Source organism: Sebastes umbrosus, chromosome 1 (assembly GCF_015220745.1).
Source record: "Sebastes umbrosus isolate fSebUmb1 chromosome 1, fSebUmb1.pri, whole genome shotgun sequence".
NCBI lineage: Eukaryota > Metazoa > Chordata > Actinopteri > Perciformes > Sebastidae > Sebastes > Sebastes umbrosus.
The window spans coordinates 36,416,776-36,434,688 of record NC_051269.1 but is presented as its reverse complement, the minus strand read 5'-3'; the positions used below and the strand labels follow the sequence as shown (position 1 = coordinate 36,434,688).

General features: G+C 38.7%; 2 non-coding genes across 2 annotated transcripts; both read right to left on the bottom strand.

Annotated features, from left to right (window-relative positions):
* Positions 1-9,109: 9,109 nt before the first annotated feature.
* On the bottom strand, positions 9,110-9,182 carry trnaf-gaa. Its single transcript has one exon. It is a non-coding gene; the product is annotated as a tRNA-Phe (tRNA).
* Positions 9,183-12,441: 3,259 nt separating this feature from the next.
* On the bottom strand, positions 12,442-12,514 carry trnaf-gaa. Its single transcript has one exon. It is a non-coding gene; the product is annotated as a tRNA-Phe (tRNA).
* Between the last annotated feature and the right edge of the window lie 5,399 nt (positions 12,515-17,913).

Below are 17,913 nucleotides of genomic sequence, written 5' to 3'. Positions count from 1 at the left end.
CACAAGCAACCCACCAATCAGGAGCACCCAAAGCGGGTTTGTTTGGTGGTAACACTTCAAGGGAACGGAGCAAGCAAACACAGTAGTGGTTGGGGGAGTCAGGGGGAAGCAAGAGAGAGAGGAAAGGAATAAAAACAAGGAGGGAGGGCAAAGCTGAACCCAACGGGTGTCGTGATATACCAGTATTGACGATAGCTGTGATATTTCAAAATTGAAATATTAACATTGTGTTAATAATACACACACAATAAATAAAGAGTCGAAATTAGGGCTGTCAATCATTTAAAATAGTTTATCGCAATAAATCGCATGATTGTCCATAGTTACTCGTGATTAATCACAAATGAATCGCACATTTTTTATCTGTTCAAAATGCACCTTAAAGGGAGATTTGTCAAGTATTTAATACACTTATCAACATGGGAGTGACAATAGTCAAATATAAACTAAATGAATTACTAACTACACAGAAAACTTGGCCTGGAAGAGCCAACAGTTTTGATATGATAAGCAAAACATGGTGCAAAATAAAGACGCTGTCATTTTAATGTTGTAACACTTACAGTAGTTGCAGTAGTCGTAGCCATCTAGAACTGCTGCTTCCAGGTTATCTGACTTCCAGCCAGCTGGGATCCAGTTATATAGTCCCTGGGAGCCCAGTCCCCCACGTTGCCTGACAAGTTGGGTCTAGATTCCACGGTAAACACACCCATTGAAGCACATTTCACCCATTCCTTACTAACTTACCCCCGGGGGAAAAAAGAGTAAAAAAATAATTAACTATTGATCAATCTGTCTTCGTTCAATTGCAGGGTGTCACCAAGAGATTCCTTCACTAAAACACATTCACACATACAGTAAACCAATGTGTGACGGCCCACAGACACATTTCAAAAATGTTTGCCTCCTGTCAAGTTGTCAATAGTTATTATTCACACATTTTTAACAGCCTGCACCCCGTTTTTACCCTCCCAATTCACCTTAACGAGAAAAAAAACACTCATTCATTATGCTAATTTATGCTTACTCGCGTCCTATCTCCTCCTGTGACCCAGTAATCGTTCCCCCTCTGCCACCATGGAGGATCTTCCAATTCCTTGAATGCAACTAGAGTAGACGAGGAGAGAGGAGGTTTCTGGAGGCACTGAGAACGAGGAAATACCAGTGGATCATTTATGGAAGTCTTTTTGGCACTTGTGACATAGACAGATGCGTGACACATAGCTGGAATAATCACAAACCATGTCAGGACTCTAGAAATGTAACTGTTCCTTTTTGTATATACTGTATATAGGGGCTGTCAAAGTTAACGTGATAATAACGCCACTAATTTCTTTTAGGTTGTAGCAGGTTTTGAAGCTAGAGTGAAGATACTGGCATCACATGAAACTAGAAAACCTAAGGAACCCACTGTGCCAACCATGTCATACTAGCTTGAGGAGGTTAAATAACGCTCCAAACTTGCGCTAAGATGATATGTGAATGAAAATGGGTTCTATGGGTACCCACGAGTCTCCCCTTTACAGACATGCCCACTTTATGATAATTGCATGCAGTTTTGGTCAAGTCATAGTCAAATCTGTGGTCAAGTCAAGTTTGTGGGCTCTAAAATATCATTGTGTATTTTTTGTGTACGTGTGAGTGTGCGCTGTACATTGTCGTCATCAGAGTGAAACTGATACTTTTGGTTCATTTTCTATTTAGTCTGGTTCGGTTTCAAAGTGCACAAATTTAAGCGGCCCTAAGCCCTGTATACCTGCAAAACACACAGAAAGAACAAAAAGGTCAACAGGGTTAAATGTACACACAGGCACAAACAAAAACAAATCCCTAAAATAGAAGCTGTTGTTTCCATCCCACTGACCTATTCTACCCAGACAGCGTTGCCTACCTCCCGAGGCCAAAACCCCACAACTGAACTCTCAATGAGTCAGTGGCAAATTAGAATTCACCGTGCCTAACTCTCTCATGCCCGCTAGGAAGGGAACAGTATGTTCTTAAAACACAACGCACGCACCAGTGGGTAACCTCCAAGTCTGAAAGGTGAAGCCAGTGTGGAAGTGCGTTTAACCTGCATTCTTTCTAATAGCCAACAGGGGGCGACTCCTCTGGTTGCGAAAAAAAGTCTGATTGTATAGAAGTCTATAAGAAAATGAGCCTACTTCTCACTTGATTTATTACCTCAGTAAACGTTGTAAACATGAGTTTATGGTCTCAGTCGCTAGTTCAAGTCTTCTTCAATACAGCATGATGTTCATTTAGTAAATTATGGTCCCGTTTAGAGTCAAATAGACCATAAAGCCGGGGATGCTTTTAGGGCGTGGCTAACTTGTGATTGACAGGTTGCTACCATGGCATTGTCCAGTCTGGGAGTTATCCGTGTTTTAGTTCCGGGCCCTATGAAATTTGTTTCATTTTTTACGAAATTCGATGTTTTTTGTTTTAATAAAAATTTGATTTAAATTTTAATTAATTAATTAATTAATTAATTAATTAAATAAATTTAAAATTTCAACAATTCATAAGAAAATATAAAAAATTTAATGAATATCAATGAATTGGATTTAACACAACATTGCACTATTTTTTATCAATGAAAATGCTTCATAGTGCTCTGACTATATACATATATATATATATATATATGTATATATATATATATATATATCCCTCTCACCCTGGTGGGGTGGTATCAGTGTCTTCCTCAAGCTCGGGTCCTCTACCAGAGGCCTGGGAGTTTGAGGGTTCTGCGCAGTATCTTAGCTGTTCCTAGGACTGCGCTCTTCTGGACTGAGGCTTCAGATGTTGTTCCTGGAATCTGCTGGATCCACTCTCCCAGTTTGGGGGTCACAGCTGTTTGTCAATATATATATATAAATACGATGTCATCTTGGGTTCTAATATATTAAGATGGACATTGTTTTTACTGTTTTCTGGCATATTATAGAAAATAAACCATTAATCAATTAATAAAATTAAAAATGGCAGATTAATCAATAAAATAAGAATTAATTGCAGCCCCATGCTACACAGCTGGTACATCAGGTACTGATGAGTTATGTGATGCCAGGCACCTGCAAAGGTCAGCGCAGTTCAGAGTTCATAGAAAGAGCACCACCAATCTGAACGGCAGCATCTACACAGACTACACAGAGAAACAAGCCTCCCCGCTGTTCTTGGAGCTTGTTCATGGGACAGTGAGCGGGTTCGTTACTTTCTACTCAGTCCGTCTAAGAACACAATGTTATATACTCTGTTCCCTTAGACAACTTTCCCTTGTCACATTTGGACCGTATGCATCATGGTGGGTTATGTCACAAGAGATCCACAACAAGACCATGTTAGAAATATTACTTAATTTCTGTAGGCCAGATCTCTCCAATTTAGGCACCCAGTTCTTTGAGTCATGCAGCAACTAACAAATATTCATTACTATGCTTTCTATTTTCTTACCTTGTATACTGTGATTCACCTCAACACCAAGACGAAAACCTAGTCAATGTACCTGTTTTTGATTCTGACAACGACAGAAACGTGTTGAGCTACATTCATTTGCAAGTTAATCTAGTGTTCTTGTGTCAACTACCAAACTTGTTCGGCAACCTCCGAGTAATACAAAAAGCGCCTTAAGCATCATCAAGCCCAGCCTCATCATTGCTCTCAAACACAAATACCCAGTGTGTTTCAAAGGCAGGGTTACATGCTATGTTACATTACTGCAAAAAAACAACCTTATTTCTAGGGGGAAAAAATCAATGTTTATGTTGCTGAGGATCAAGATCAAGCTTCTTGTATTAAAGTCAACATAAGTAATCCTATTCATATCCCCCCCTCTCTAGGTAACTGCCTAGCAACTGTAAGTTTGATTAGAAACTCCGCCAGGCGTTTATTGGAAGGTAAAACACATTCGCTCAAATCTCAGCTCGCATGTTGTCCAATGAACATGGCTGCCTACGCATTCAATGGTAAACAAACTTTTACAAGGAAATTTGAAAAACACCTTTAAGTTTGATTTCCGTTGTCTTTAATATCTCCCAAATAGTGAATGTATATTGTTGTGGTATAAGTAGACAAACAAGCAAATAGTTAACTGCAGTCACTTGCTTTCTGAAAACCACGTTTTCATCCCAACTTGAGGTCCTGGGAATGAGAACAAGCTTGTTTTGAGCACATCACAAGACACTAAAGAAAGTGACTGACAGAACAAAACCAGTTCGTCACACACGTGTAACAGATCAGTGGGGTTAGGACTGAACTCGTTCATCAACATGTTTGTTGCAACGGATATTTCCACGTGTTTTCATTTAAAAAGCTCAGATAAACTCACTGTACACTACCAGCCCAGCAGCAAACAGCAGATAGACAGAGATCCGCTGATGCAGATCATGAAGCATTTAGCTGCTAAAGAGCCAGATATTTCCCTCAGGAGTTGTCAGAGATCAGTTGTCAGAGAGAGGAGTGGAGAAGGTGGTCATTGTTGGCTTTTTCTAAGTGTTTCTGCACTGCCTTTTTCTATCCCCTCCTGCCAATCACCTCCATTGTTAGTTCTCTGAACCACTTTCTGTCAGTTCATCATCATCAATGCACTGCTGATTAGCACGTTACCACAGAGAGCCGGTTGACCATTCATCCGGGTTTAAATGAGAATGACGTAAATCCCTGACCTCTTTGGTGCACCGTGGCCCGGACCTGCTCTCTTGGACCGAGGCTCTCTTGCTTCTACTCACCTCGGCTGGCACCCAGACGGGTTAGAACAGCTGAGAGATGATGGTGAACCATTGGAGGTCCTGCTGCAGTCTCTCCAGACATGATCTTATGTCTGATGGGACCTGAAGTGACACAAGTGGTGTTTTGTTACACAACTGCTTATTTTGCACCAAAGTGTTTCAACTAGACCAGACAGAAACCTATTGAAATAAATAATACCATCAATGTTCTCAGTTATTTCTGATTGTCTAAGTTGTTACTTTTATTAGTATCATTCAGTGGTGGGAAATAAGTAAGGGATAATGAACAGCTAGCGGGTCATTGTTGTGAAAGAATCCCCGACAGGGCGATGCCGCACCAAAAGCGCGCCCTGAAGGGGATTCCTTCACAACAATGACCCGCTAGCTGTAAATTATCCCGCTTATTACTATGCTATACATAGCAACGGTCTGCTTTACATAGCAACGGTCTGTTATCCATAGCAACGGTCTGCTTTACATAGCAACGGTCTGTTATCCATAGCAACGGTCTGCTATAAAGAAATTACAGACCACAGAACGCTGTGATTGACCAATCAGAATCGAGTATTCAACACAGCCGTGTAATAAGTACATTTACTCAAGAAGCCTACTGTACTAAAGTACCATTTTGTGGTACTTGTACTTGTTTTAGCCACCATCAGAGTACAGCAGCGACTCCGGCCCTGGAGACCAAAGCTACGGTCTCCCCCGCGTCCTCCGACCGCGGCCGACACTGATTAACAGACGGGCTTCACTAGATATAACTTTGAGGTTTTGGTGCTTCCGTGTAGTTTGTGTTGGAGTCTGAGTCTGAACAGCGTAGCCACACGCGAGCGCACATGGGACACAGACCCGGATTGATTTATACGTGTAAGAAGTTAAAAACTGTCTCTTTAAGATTGTGGGTCAATGTCTTGTTAATGTGGGAAGTGTATAGCCTAGTCTTTATATTGAGAAATCTAAATAAGATCTTATTATTTATTATTATTACCTTAAAAAAGAAACACTTGCCACATACAGTATATAATAATAATAATACATTTTAATATGGCATTAGAAAATAATTTTTATTTTTTTATTTTTGTAAGACGTACAGTAAGATATATGTATATATAATTAGATTTTATTTTATTTTATTGTTTTTAATTCATTTTTTTATTTGTGTATATTCTTTTTATTTATTTATCTATTTTTTTGTATATAATATGTTTTTCCTGTATCTATACTGGCTTCTTTTATATTAATAATAGGTTTATTAAGTTTCTTTGTACCGAGAATGTTATTATTGGGGACGTTTGTCAATGTTTGTTCTGTTGTTTCAAAATGAACAAAAAAAAACAATAAATATAATATTGAAATTAAAAGAAGTACAGTAAGTGGGCACATCCATATAGGCTATGTAACCCCTATACATACAGTAGTATACATACAAATCTGTACCAAATTCAAGTCATAACCTCTGTTTGTTATGTCTTACAGTGTTGTCTTATTGACTGTATGTTTTGTCCCACCCATGTCTGTCTAATTTGTCCCTTTTTTGTACTATAACTGATCTACTTCTGCTTGCACAGTGTATGCAGGTGCAAAGATCCATCTGTACTTCAGTTATTAGTGTGTGTGGTTGTGTTCACAGTCTCCCCTTACCAGGGAGAAACTCTGCATGAGTCCTGCCATCTGTTAAGTGTACTACTGCTGTGGGTTCATTAATATCCTCCAAAACGTTTCATCCTCTGAAAAATAATAAGGCTTCAGTGATAAATGCTGCAGACTTTGGGATTAATTGGGTAGACTACCTGCACATTTTCATTTTTTCTGTATTTGTGGGTAGTGTGCCTCTGGGGGCAGTGGATGTGCCCACTTACTGTACTTCTTTTAATTTCAATATTATATTTATTGTTTTTTGTTCATTTTGAAACAACAGAACAAACGTCCCCAATAATAACATTCTCGGTACAAAGAAACTTAATAAACCTAATATTAATATAAAAGAAAAAAAAATAGATAAATAAGTAAAAAGAATATACACAAGTAAAAAAAATAAAATTAAAAACAATACAATTAAATATATATATATATCTTACTGTACTTCTTACAAAAATAAAAAATACAAATTATTTTCTAATGCCATATTCTATCGAAATGGCCTGTGTTGACATTTAAATATTATGACTATAATAAGCGTTTTCAGTCCAAACAGGTGGCAGTGGCTGATGTCAAATAGTCTTTCAAATTACTATCTAAAATAATTACAAGAACACATTATAAACAAACAACTGTGCTAACGTTACTTGTGAATTAAGTTACTATTTCAGCACATAAATGTCTGTAACTTTCAGATTACATGCTAGTAGTGCTTACAGTCAAAATGATTGTTACTGATAGTGGCTAAAACAAGCATGAAACACAGAAATATTGATTGCAACGTTGCTCAGGAGCACCCACCTGTAGCTTCCTGTGTTCTCCTGTGCTGAGGCTCTCTATGGTGCACCATGAGGGACACCATCACTGCAGCTGCTCGATTAACCCACCACGTGGCTCTAAAACTATAGGAAGGTAAAACAGCAAATACATTTTGTAAAAAATTCCTAATAAAGGTTATTTTCCAACTCTGTTACACCTCCATCTGAGTTATGTAAAACTGTAAAATTGTTAATAATTTCATAATAGCCCTGTATTGTACACTTCGCTGTTGCATCCCAAAGAAGAACCTTTTACTATCATTTAATTCAATTCGTTTCAAAATGTGCTTTATTGGCATGGGAAACATACATTTACATTGCCAAAGCAAGAGTGAAATAAAAACAAACAAAATATGTACAATAAGTAAAGATATATCAGAATATAGAAATGTGTGAGCAGAGCTGTCTAGCATTGCAATATAGTAATACAATATATAAATAACTATAAGTAAAGTTTAACTTAAAAATACAAACGGAGAAATTATGATTTTGCTCTTTAATATTTTTTCATAAATAGAAAAGTCACAATTTCTCCGTTCTTTGTATTAGGCTGCAGATAAGTACATTTTAGATAGATAGATAGATAGATAGATAGATAGATGTACTTTATTGATCACAAAATATACATGTCAACACTAAAACAAATATATCCATAGAATACAAAAGATGAGGAATATTGGAATACACTATAAATATACCTGACTATTACAACTAGCATAAAAAAATCTAAATAATAAAGATAGAATAACCCTGTACTGAGTCAGAAGACTGAAAAACAGTTCCCATCCACATAATAATATAAAATAAAATGCCTTCTTAATAATAATAATGAACAAATGCCTCTATAATAACAAACAATTAAGGAAACTGAAATATTGGTTTGTGTTTTTCCTTTTACCCTCCTTTAAAGTTTTCCCAAATAAAATACACTAAAAGAAATGGGTATAAAGGGTTTCATTGAAAATCAACAAATGAATAGAATACAAAAATACAGCCTGCAGGCGTTAGGCTATTGTAAGGCAAGCCAGATCGTTGCACAAATAGTACCTAAACGTCCCAGTGCAGGTAACCCAATTGGTTGGCACTTAACTTGTTTCCCCAACTAGGAGAGTCAACACTCTCAACAAACAAAACACAAAGATCACAGAATCCCAAAAGGGCCCAAAACAGACCAGAGTTTCTGGTAAAGCTGATAACACATGTTGCATTGAGTGAAGGAGAGATCAGAATGACACTGGGTGTGCAGCTTCCCTCCTCTTTTAAGCCCTACAGAAAGGGCGTCGTTACACCCTGATTGGCCAAGAGGGGAATGCACCAAGCTGCTCTCAACTATCATTTAAGAGCCAGTCCCCACACCCTGCGCAACAGGTGAACTGAATAACCCTCTAATCACTCAGCAACTCAACCAAAAAAACACCAGGGAAAAGGGAAACAACAGCAAACACCAGAGAATTGGCAGCTGCCACAACCCACTATAGACATTATTAGCAAGTGTGCAGGTGCAAGTTACAATGTTTTGTTATTTAATAAAAGATAATTGCGGTAGTAAATGTGCAAATGTAGCTGTGCGAGCTGAGAGAGATCTCTGTTAGACAGAGATGAGGTGTTGTAGAGAATTAGTGCTATAGGCAGGAAAGATTTCCTATATCGGTCTGTGTGACAGGGAAGCGGAATCAGTTAATTTAAGATTAAAATAGAAAAATATAGGCATTGCTTTGCAGATAAAAAATATAAATTCAAAGAAGTGGAAACTGTGTAAAGACTGCAAAGTTTTTTTTTTTAATAAATGTATTTGACGGTTCGTATACTGTATATGAACAATATGTCTGCGGACAGAAATCAGCACAGTGCAAATGGTGAGTGCAGGAAGACACAGATGATTAACCAACAGTCTTCATGTCCCCTTAAAAGGTGTCCACGTGTTGCCGAAACCCGGGATCGAACCAGGGACCTTTAGATCTTCAGTCTAACGCTCTCCCAACTGAGCTATTTCGGCACATGTAATTTCTTCTGCTTCCCACCAGAGGTCCACCACGCACAGTATAAATGAGCTATTTGCTGGTACTGCAGCTGTGGTATTTTCAGGGTATCGTTAGTGTTCTTACAAAACACACGTGTTATTGTTTTATCTTGGCTTTCATGAGGAGTATTGTGTTTCAGATGCACTGCACACAAAGCCAGACGTGATGATGTTGAAATTGTGTTTGAGTTAACTTGGCTAAGGTGCTGTATACATTTACTAAGAGGAGAAAAATCCATCATATATATGATATTCACCAGCAGTGGTCGAATGTAACTAAATACATTTACTCAAATACTGTACTTAAGTAGAATTTTGGGGTGCTTGAGTATTTTCATTATATGCTACTTTATAGCCTACTTCTACTCCTCTACATCTCAGAGGGAAATATTACACTTTTTACTCCATTTATTTGACACTTACAGTTACTAGTTACTTTTTACATTAAAAAAGCATATATGATGCAGTACTGCTAATCTACCCAGTAGTATACAAAGCATCTAAATTGGCTCAACACTGACGAACTACAACATTAAAATGCTCTTACATGTATTTGTTAGTGATAAAAACAGAATAATAATATCTATAATAATATAATACTGCGAAATGAGCCATTCTGCATAATTACTTTTAATACTATAAGTACATTTTGCCAATAATACTTATACACTTTTATTAGTACTTTTAATTCAGTAAATTACCTGAAAACTTCTTCCACCACTGCTCACCAGTTTCATTACTGCTCTACATCTTTATAATCCAACATGGCAAGGAACAGCAGCATTGTTTGAAAGGGGTCTATATGTGTAATAATAATAATGATGTTAATACATAATAATGATGTTAATACATAATAATAATGATAATAAATAATAATAATAATATATAATAATAAATAATTATAATACATAATAATAATAACAATCATAATAATAATGGTAGTAATAAATAAATACTAATAATATTAATAATAATAATAATGAAAATAATAAATACAAATATCAATAATAATAATAATAATAGTAATACATAATAATAATAACAATCATAATAATAACAATGGTAGTAATAAATAATCATAATAATATATAATAATAAATCATAATAATAATAGTAATACATAATAATAATAACAATCATAATAATAATAACAATGGTAGTAATAAATAATAATAATAATAATAATAATACTTGTTTGGAAGTGGAAACGAAGGTGAACTTTCTAAGTTCTGACCCCAAACACATAATGTAAACATCCATTAGATTTAGCAGCTAGAGCTACCTGAACATTGACCTTGAGCTGTTCTTCTTCTTCTACAAGCTAGGATGTTCAAATCATTAAGTTCAAATCTCAGGGTGTTGACAGACTGGGTAAAAGACACTGGGACACCGATTACGGCCCAGATGCTGCCACACATTTTGCCAGACGGCGAGGAAGCAGGGAGTCCTTGATGGAGGAGGTCAGTCATGATGCAAGAGCCATTACAGATGATGCAGTATGCCTGGCAGATGTTGAACTGATGGCAGAGAGAGATACTAATTTTATATTTGTAAGCATTTTCACTAAGCACTGAAATGTCCAGCAGTCTGAGCTGATGTCATTCGAACAGTGATTCAGTTTATCACAACAGTTTTATGGTGTTTTAAATTCACTCCAACAACGTCTGGTTGTTTGGAGGAGCAGCAGTAGGATCTGCCTATAGTGGCCCTTCAGCTAATGCATCACAGTACTGTACATTGTCATCATGCTGTTTGCCTCACGGTGGGGTTTCCTCGCTCCCTCTCAGTACTACATGTTCCCTTTCTACCATTCAGCTTTGAAAAGGCTTTACTGTTGTATAATCAGAATACTACACACACAAGTAAAGACTACAAACATAGCCTGGAGTACTTGTTCTTTGAACAGAGATGTATTCACAACAACAACACAATGAGGGGGTTTATCTCAAGTTGTTTATAATACACATTCTATTTGATTCATAATTCGTAGATTTTATCTAAATGTCATGTCGATAAATCTATAAAAAGGAAATCTTCTGTGTGTTTTTATTTTAGGCATGCCATCAGCAACAACCATAAACCCCACATGGTTCTTCATCTTCTTCTTGACTGATCTTTCTGTGTTTTCTGTTCTCGGGTCTTCGCTAACTTCCAGTTTTGGACATCAGGTGAGGTTTTACATCAGGGAGTTTTACTTGAGTGAGCAAATCAGTTCTTTAAACTCCTGTGAAACTGTCAATACTATAATTCTTACAGTCTTTAATGCACAGTTATTTTAAATATGTACATATCATCTGTCACTGTCAATATAAATCCTACTTGTTGTATATACAGTATATAGACATGTTTATATGTACATAATAATCCAGTCCATGTATATCATTCAATATTTATTTCTTTGCACTGCTTGTGTTGTTTACAACTTCCAGAACACTTGACATGTATATAGATGTTTTATTTAATTTTATTATTTTATTGTTGGTCATTGGTGCTTTTATAAATATTTATATAATATTTATATACACATTAGAGCTGCACAATTAATCGAATATTAATCGCAATCACGATTTTGGCAACACAAAACAATCTGTTAACTTTCAAACAATATATTCTATTTCAACCAAGTAAATTATAAAGGTGCAAAAGCCATGTTAAACTCACATCACTCTCTCTTTGTGCTGCCTGGGATTGTTTGGAGGGAGAAGGGAGGGTTCAGGCCTGAAGGGCAGAGCTATATATTCGAGGGGGAGCGGTCTAATCAGGAGTGGCATCCTATACCATGCTTGCAGGTGGGGTGGAGACTTGTGATTTAACACTACTTGTGTACATAACAGTCCTGTCCATTCATCACCTTTATTTGTCCAGCTTTGTTGTGGTTTTGTTGATTTTTTTTCACATTTTGGAACAAGATACATAAATGTTTTCTATGATTTGCTGTGCACAGTTTATGACAGTGAAGCTCGTAAAAAGCGTGGCTATTTTTAGCATGAAGTGTCGCTTATATACCTTTACTCAGGTGTCACTTATATACCTTTACTCAGGTGTCACTTATATAGTGAGCACTGAGTCATGTTGTTGATTAACAAGCAGTGAGATGTTGAGACCTGTTTGCTTGTATTTAGCCTCACCTGTAATTTCTCAAACTTAAGCATTGATGTCTTTACTCTGAATGTAGGGATATGAGTAGAATAGCATTAAACTCTACTGTAGTTTATTTAAAAGGTGACACATTTCCTGCCGAAACCCGGGATCGAACCAGGGACCTTTAGATCTTCAGTCTAACGCTCTCCCAACTGAGCTATTTCGGCTTGCACGCACCTGCTGTGACAATGTGCTATAATAAACATAGAGGTCGCCCTTTACTTCTACTGTTTATCTCATTAAAATTAATTTTTAAATGGCAGATTATTTTTTCAAGAAATCTATGTTGGAATTTAAATCTTTGATTTTAACCACAATTAAATGCAAAAACAATCAAACGTAGTAGAAGTGTCCTGATTGTTCTCTGTCGGTTTAAAGGGACTGTTTGTAACTTTTTACACCTATAAATGTACCGGGTCGGGATCCCATGCGCGCTCGCATATGCACGCTTGTGTGTGGCTACGCTGTTCAGACCACTCCTCTGTTGGCACGCGTTCTTGCTCCACCTCACGTTCACGCGCGCCCACTCCACACTGCAGAAGAGTTGGTTTAGCTCTGAGAATATCTAGTGAATGTACAGTGGACGTTTGTGCAGAAATAACTGCTGCAGCTCCTCCAGACCAACAGAGGTTTCCCGTGTCTTGTGAAGTGACGGGGCTCCGCAGCGAGAAACGTTATCGTCTCCGACCGGGTGTCGGTGTCTTCCTGTGGGCGCAGTCGTAGACGATAACGTTTCTCTTCCTGCTTCAGCCCCGGCACCGACCCGCTTTTCATGCTTCAGCCTCAGACCTTCGTCTGGTCAGCTATCATTACTGCCAAGCAGGTGAAATATAGAGTGATATTGTGGTTTTAGCTGACGCGTGTCGCCTCACTGTTTTGAGCGATGCTCGTTCATGTGTATTTTCAGCGAGCTAGTGCGAGCGAGACGCTGACTTTCGTTGACTTAACGGCCACAGGTGTCGCTGTTAACAAGCAATTCTGAAAGTTACAAATAGTCCCTTTAAAATTAATTTTTAAATGGCTAATTATTTTTTCACGAAATCTATGTTGGAATTTAAATATTTGATTTTAACCACAATTAAATGCGAAAAACAATCAAACATAGTAGAAGTGTCCTGATTGTTCTCTGTCGGTTTAAGTGCTGCTGAATTACTTCACCCTGCAGGCTTCAGCCCACATGGTTGACCTTCTTTCTCCCATACCGCAGAGGTCTGCATCGCCTCCCTCCCACGCAACACGAAGCCCACGCAAACTTTTCAAACCCAGCACGCTGGCAGCTGTTCAACTAATGCGAGTACAGTATAGCTGACTGGGAGGAGCATGACATGAACGCTGGCAGGTAACTGGAGGTGCTCAGTGCCTACTGAGGGCACCCATACTGCACACACACATGCACCCACATGAAACAGTAAAGGATGGCTTCTCATCAGCTTCCACAGAGGAGTTTATTTCACCATGCCAACAGTGACAAGACAATGCTAAAATTATTGCACCACCTACTCACTATTATTATTGGATGCTTTGTGATTGTTTTAACAGTTTATCATGTGCAACGTTGCAGTCCCTGTCCAACAACAGACCACAGATAATCACACAGATAATCACAATAAATGTCGAACACGAGTATGTTTATTTATTGCAACAGTGTGTGCTTGTTGTCCAGGAGGACTTGGTGTTCTGTAGCTCAGCGGTATATCACAGTGGGAATAATCATGTGAGCTGTATGGACAGTGGTGAACATTGTCCTCATGCTGTTTCCCTCACAGCAGGATTCCCTTCAAGTCCTCGTGAGGGAAAGTCCAGTTGTCACAACTACACCCCAGGCCTTTTTTAGCTATTTGTATTGTATACTGTGAAGTAGATCTTTCAGTAGGGGAGAGCGGGGTCGGTTGAAACACTTTTGTATTGACACCAAATAACCTTCCATTCCTCACAGATTACCTCAATGGGACTCTATGTAAGAATCAGAAATTGCTTGTTAACAGCGACACCTGTGGCCGTTAAATCAACGAAAGTCAGCGTCCTGTTGCTCGCGCTCGTGCTCGCTCTACATAGACATGAACGAGCATCGTCAAATCAGTGAGGCGACACACGTCAGCTAAAACCACAATATCATTCTATTTCAGCTGCTTGGCAGTAATGTTAGCCGACCAGACGAAGGTCTCTCCATGAATCAATGCTGATCCTAGTGTTGACTTTTCCTGCCTCAGCCTCCCGACCGCGGCCGGAGGGAGACATTGGAGGTTTGGTAAACCTCTGTTGGTCTGGAGGAGCTGCAGCATTTATTTCTGCACAAACGTCCACTGTACATCCACTAAATATTCTCAGAGCTAAACTAACTCTCCTGCAGTGTGTAGTGTGCACGCATGCACGTGAGAGTGAAGCGAAAGAGCAAGTGAGAACGAATGCGGTGTGTGAGTGAAGGCAGGCAGGCAGGCAGAGGAGCAGAGTACAGCAGAGACTGCGGCCCTGGAGACCAAAGCTAAAGCTACGGTCTCCCCCGCGTCCTCCGACCGCGGCCAACACTGTTTTGCAAGACGGGCTTCACTAGATATAACTTTGAGGTTTTGGTGCTTCCGTGTAGTTTGTGTTGGAGTCTTGTCTGAACAGCGTAGCCACACGTGAGAGCGCATGGGACACCGACCCGCAATGATTTACACTTGTAAGAAGTTACAAACAGTCCCTTTAACAGCAACACAAATAAGTTCATTGCTGAACAGACACCACTCACCAAACATTCACCCATTCACACACACACATTCATACACTAACCCTGCCATGCAAGGTACCAACCTGCTCAACAGGATCTAATCTAAATGCTCATTCACACACCGATTGGCTTTACATCGCAAACGATCTACTCGTACAGTTGGAGTAGGAATTACACAACAACATTTCTAAAATCGTAGTGTATGCCCAGCTTAATTTGCATAATCTTTGCAGGTCTTAAGACCGCGGTAGAAATGCAGGCAAAAGTCCCCAGAACCTTTGGTGGAAAACCAGCTTAACTTGCTAAAAAGGCCCTGTACCAACTGACCCCGCACTCCCCTCTTTGGCATCCCACAAACTCAAAGACATGAATTCATACAGACATGAGCAGTAGGACAAAGGCAGCAAATCCAGACCTCAGTTTTTCATATTTATTGTTATAATTCAACATTGCATGGTGATACAGTCACATAAAAACAACACCATGAAGAAAACCTATAAAGATAGCATATTCTTGGTGTACATACAGTATAATATATATCTTTTTTCATGTGTTTACATTCAAGAATGCATCAATTGTGTGTTTGAGAGAGAAATCACATGGCCTCTGAAATGAGCCCCAGTGAGAGTACAGCATCAGAGCAGTGAACACACAAGCAGGTAGAACAAAGTCAACAGGAAACACGAGTCCTATTAATAATCCCAACATCTGTTGTGCTCGGCTTTATAGCTGTGACAGTTACTCTCTTGTGTTTTACTGTACACTATGGTTGAGTAGACCCATGGGACCACATTTTTTGGACAAAGCCAGCTGCAACTGTCTGAAACACTCCTCTAAATCTAGAAAAGTCAGTCTATATAATCACGTACAGACCAAGTGGCTTGTACTGGTGATTTCACAGGAAATACATTTTAATCTGGTCAGTATTTACAACATGTACATGAAAGTTATTTCAAAAGAGAACTGCGTGCTTTTAGCATGCCAAAAACTGAACCACAGGGAACGCCTTAAATCAGCGGTTCCCAACCTTTTTCCTTAACGGACCCCTTTATCTGTCATTGAGTAAACAGATGACCCCTGACTAAGGGACATATGTTATGGATATTTCATATTATATTCAATGCATAATAATAACAGTACAGAACAACTGATAAACTGTACAATTAACCCAAACAGTAAACACAGGAAGTTTGAGTAAAACGAGCGATTTGGATGAATTGTGAGCAGATTATTTCCAGTGAATATTGCATCAGAGATCCTGTTATTTTTAGGAACTTTTAATACAGTTCTGTCTGTATTATGTATATTTTTTAAATTGTTAATAATCATTCGTACATTATAGGCTTCTTTTTGGACAAATTGCGTGTTTTCATTGTTCTATCAGCTCTTTGGTTGTTTTAACTGCGTTCTTTTCTAATGCAGGACGAGGCTGTTTAGCAGAGAGGGAACGCTCTGTGAATGTAGCTTGTATTCATGTCTTCATCGTGCCCTTATCCTGTTTATATCATAGATAATAATCCAAACTTTTAAAATAACAATTTAATTTAGTTCTCTATACAGTATGAATGAAATGCTGAAATATAGGCCAATTGTATATTTTTTTAAAAAGTTGTCTTAACATCCCCAAAAAAATCAAGAAGGCCTATCGAGCCCCCGTGAAGCTTTGGCGACCCCTAGTAGGGGCCGGGACCCCCAGGTTGGGAACCAGCGCCTTAAATACAATGCAACCCAGAACAAAAGACCTGCAATGAATACTTTTTTTCTTCAGGCTGTATGTATTCAGCTTTTGTTGAGAATGTGACAGAGAAGTGTTGATTGATCTGAACGGTTGTTTTTGAGATTGTTGTATTTTGGCGATGTACTGGACTGCATTATATTGAATTGTTATCCTGTTATTTTGTCCGTCTCTGTCTATTTTACAGTGTCATCCCAACTAGCTTCTTCAGTACAGCCAGCACACTAATATTTCTGTCAACATTTAATAAATCATAACATAGATTCTTTTTTTTTTACTATTTAAAAGGTACAGTGTGTAGGATTTAGTGACATCTAGTAGTGTAGTTGCAGACCAACTGAGTACCCCTCCGCTCACTCCTCCCTTTCCAAGACTGCGGTAACGTGAGCCGCCGAGTTCAAAACCGTGGTAACGTCAATCGCCTCGGTCAGAGGTCATACTTAAGTACCAGACACACCAAGCTGACGGTCAGCCGTCGGACAGGTTGTGTCCGTCGGTGAGCGTCTGTTGCCCTAGTTTTTGCTGTGTGTTCCACACCCCAGCACTCGTACGGCGCTTCGCACAAGAAGAGAAATGGAAGTGAGGAAAGCCAACGAGTAAAGTCAATACACGGATATTTTCACAACGACATGGTCATCTGGACAGAAGCTAAGTGGTGAGTGAGAGTGGTGTGAAAATGGTCAGCAAACACAACGGCTCGTGTATAGTATATATAGTACTATATATAGTATAGTCAATTTTTATTTGTATAGCCCAATATCATAAATCACAAATTTGCCTCAGGGGGCTTTACAGTCTGTACAGGATACGACACCCTCTGTCCTTTACAGTGCGACCCTCTCATCGGATAAGGAAAACCTCATCCATAAAAAAACCTTTTAACAGGGAAAAAAAGGGAAGAAACCTCAGGAAGAGCAACAAAGGGGGGATCCCTCTTCCAGGACGGACAGACGTGCAATAGATGTCGTGTGAACAGAATTAACAATATAATAAAAAATACAACATACACAGGTAGGTTTCCCTGTTTGAATGACGAATACAGACTACAGCTGCCTTCTGGTGTGGAGAGTTATTTCATCGCACGCAGGCGCAGGATGTACGTGGTATTGACTGTAGGGTGT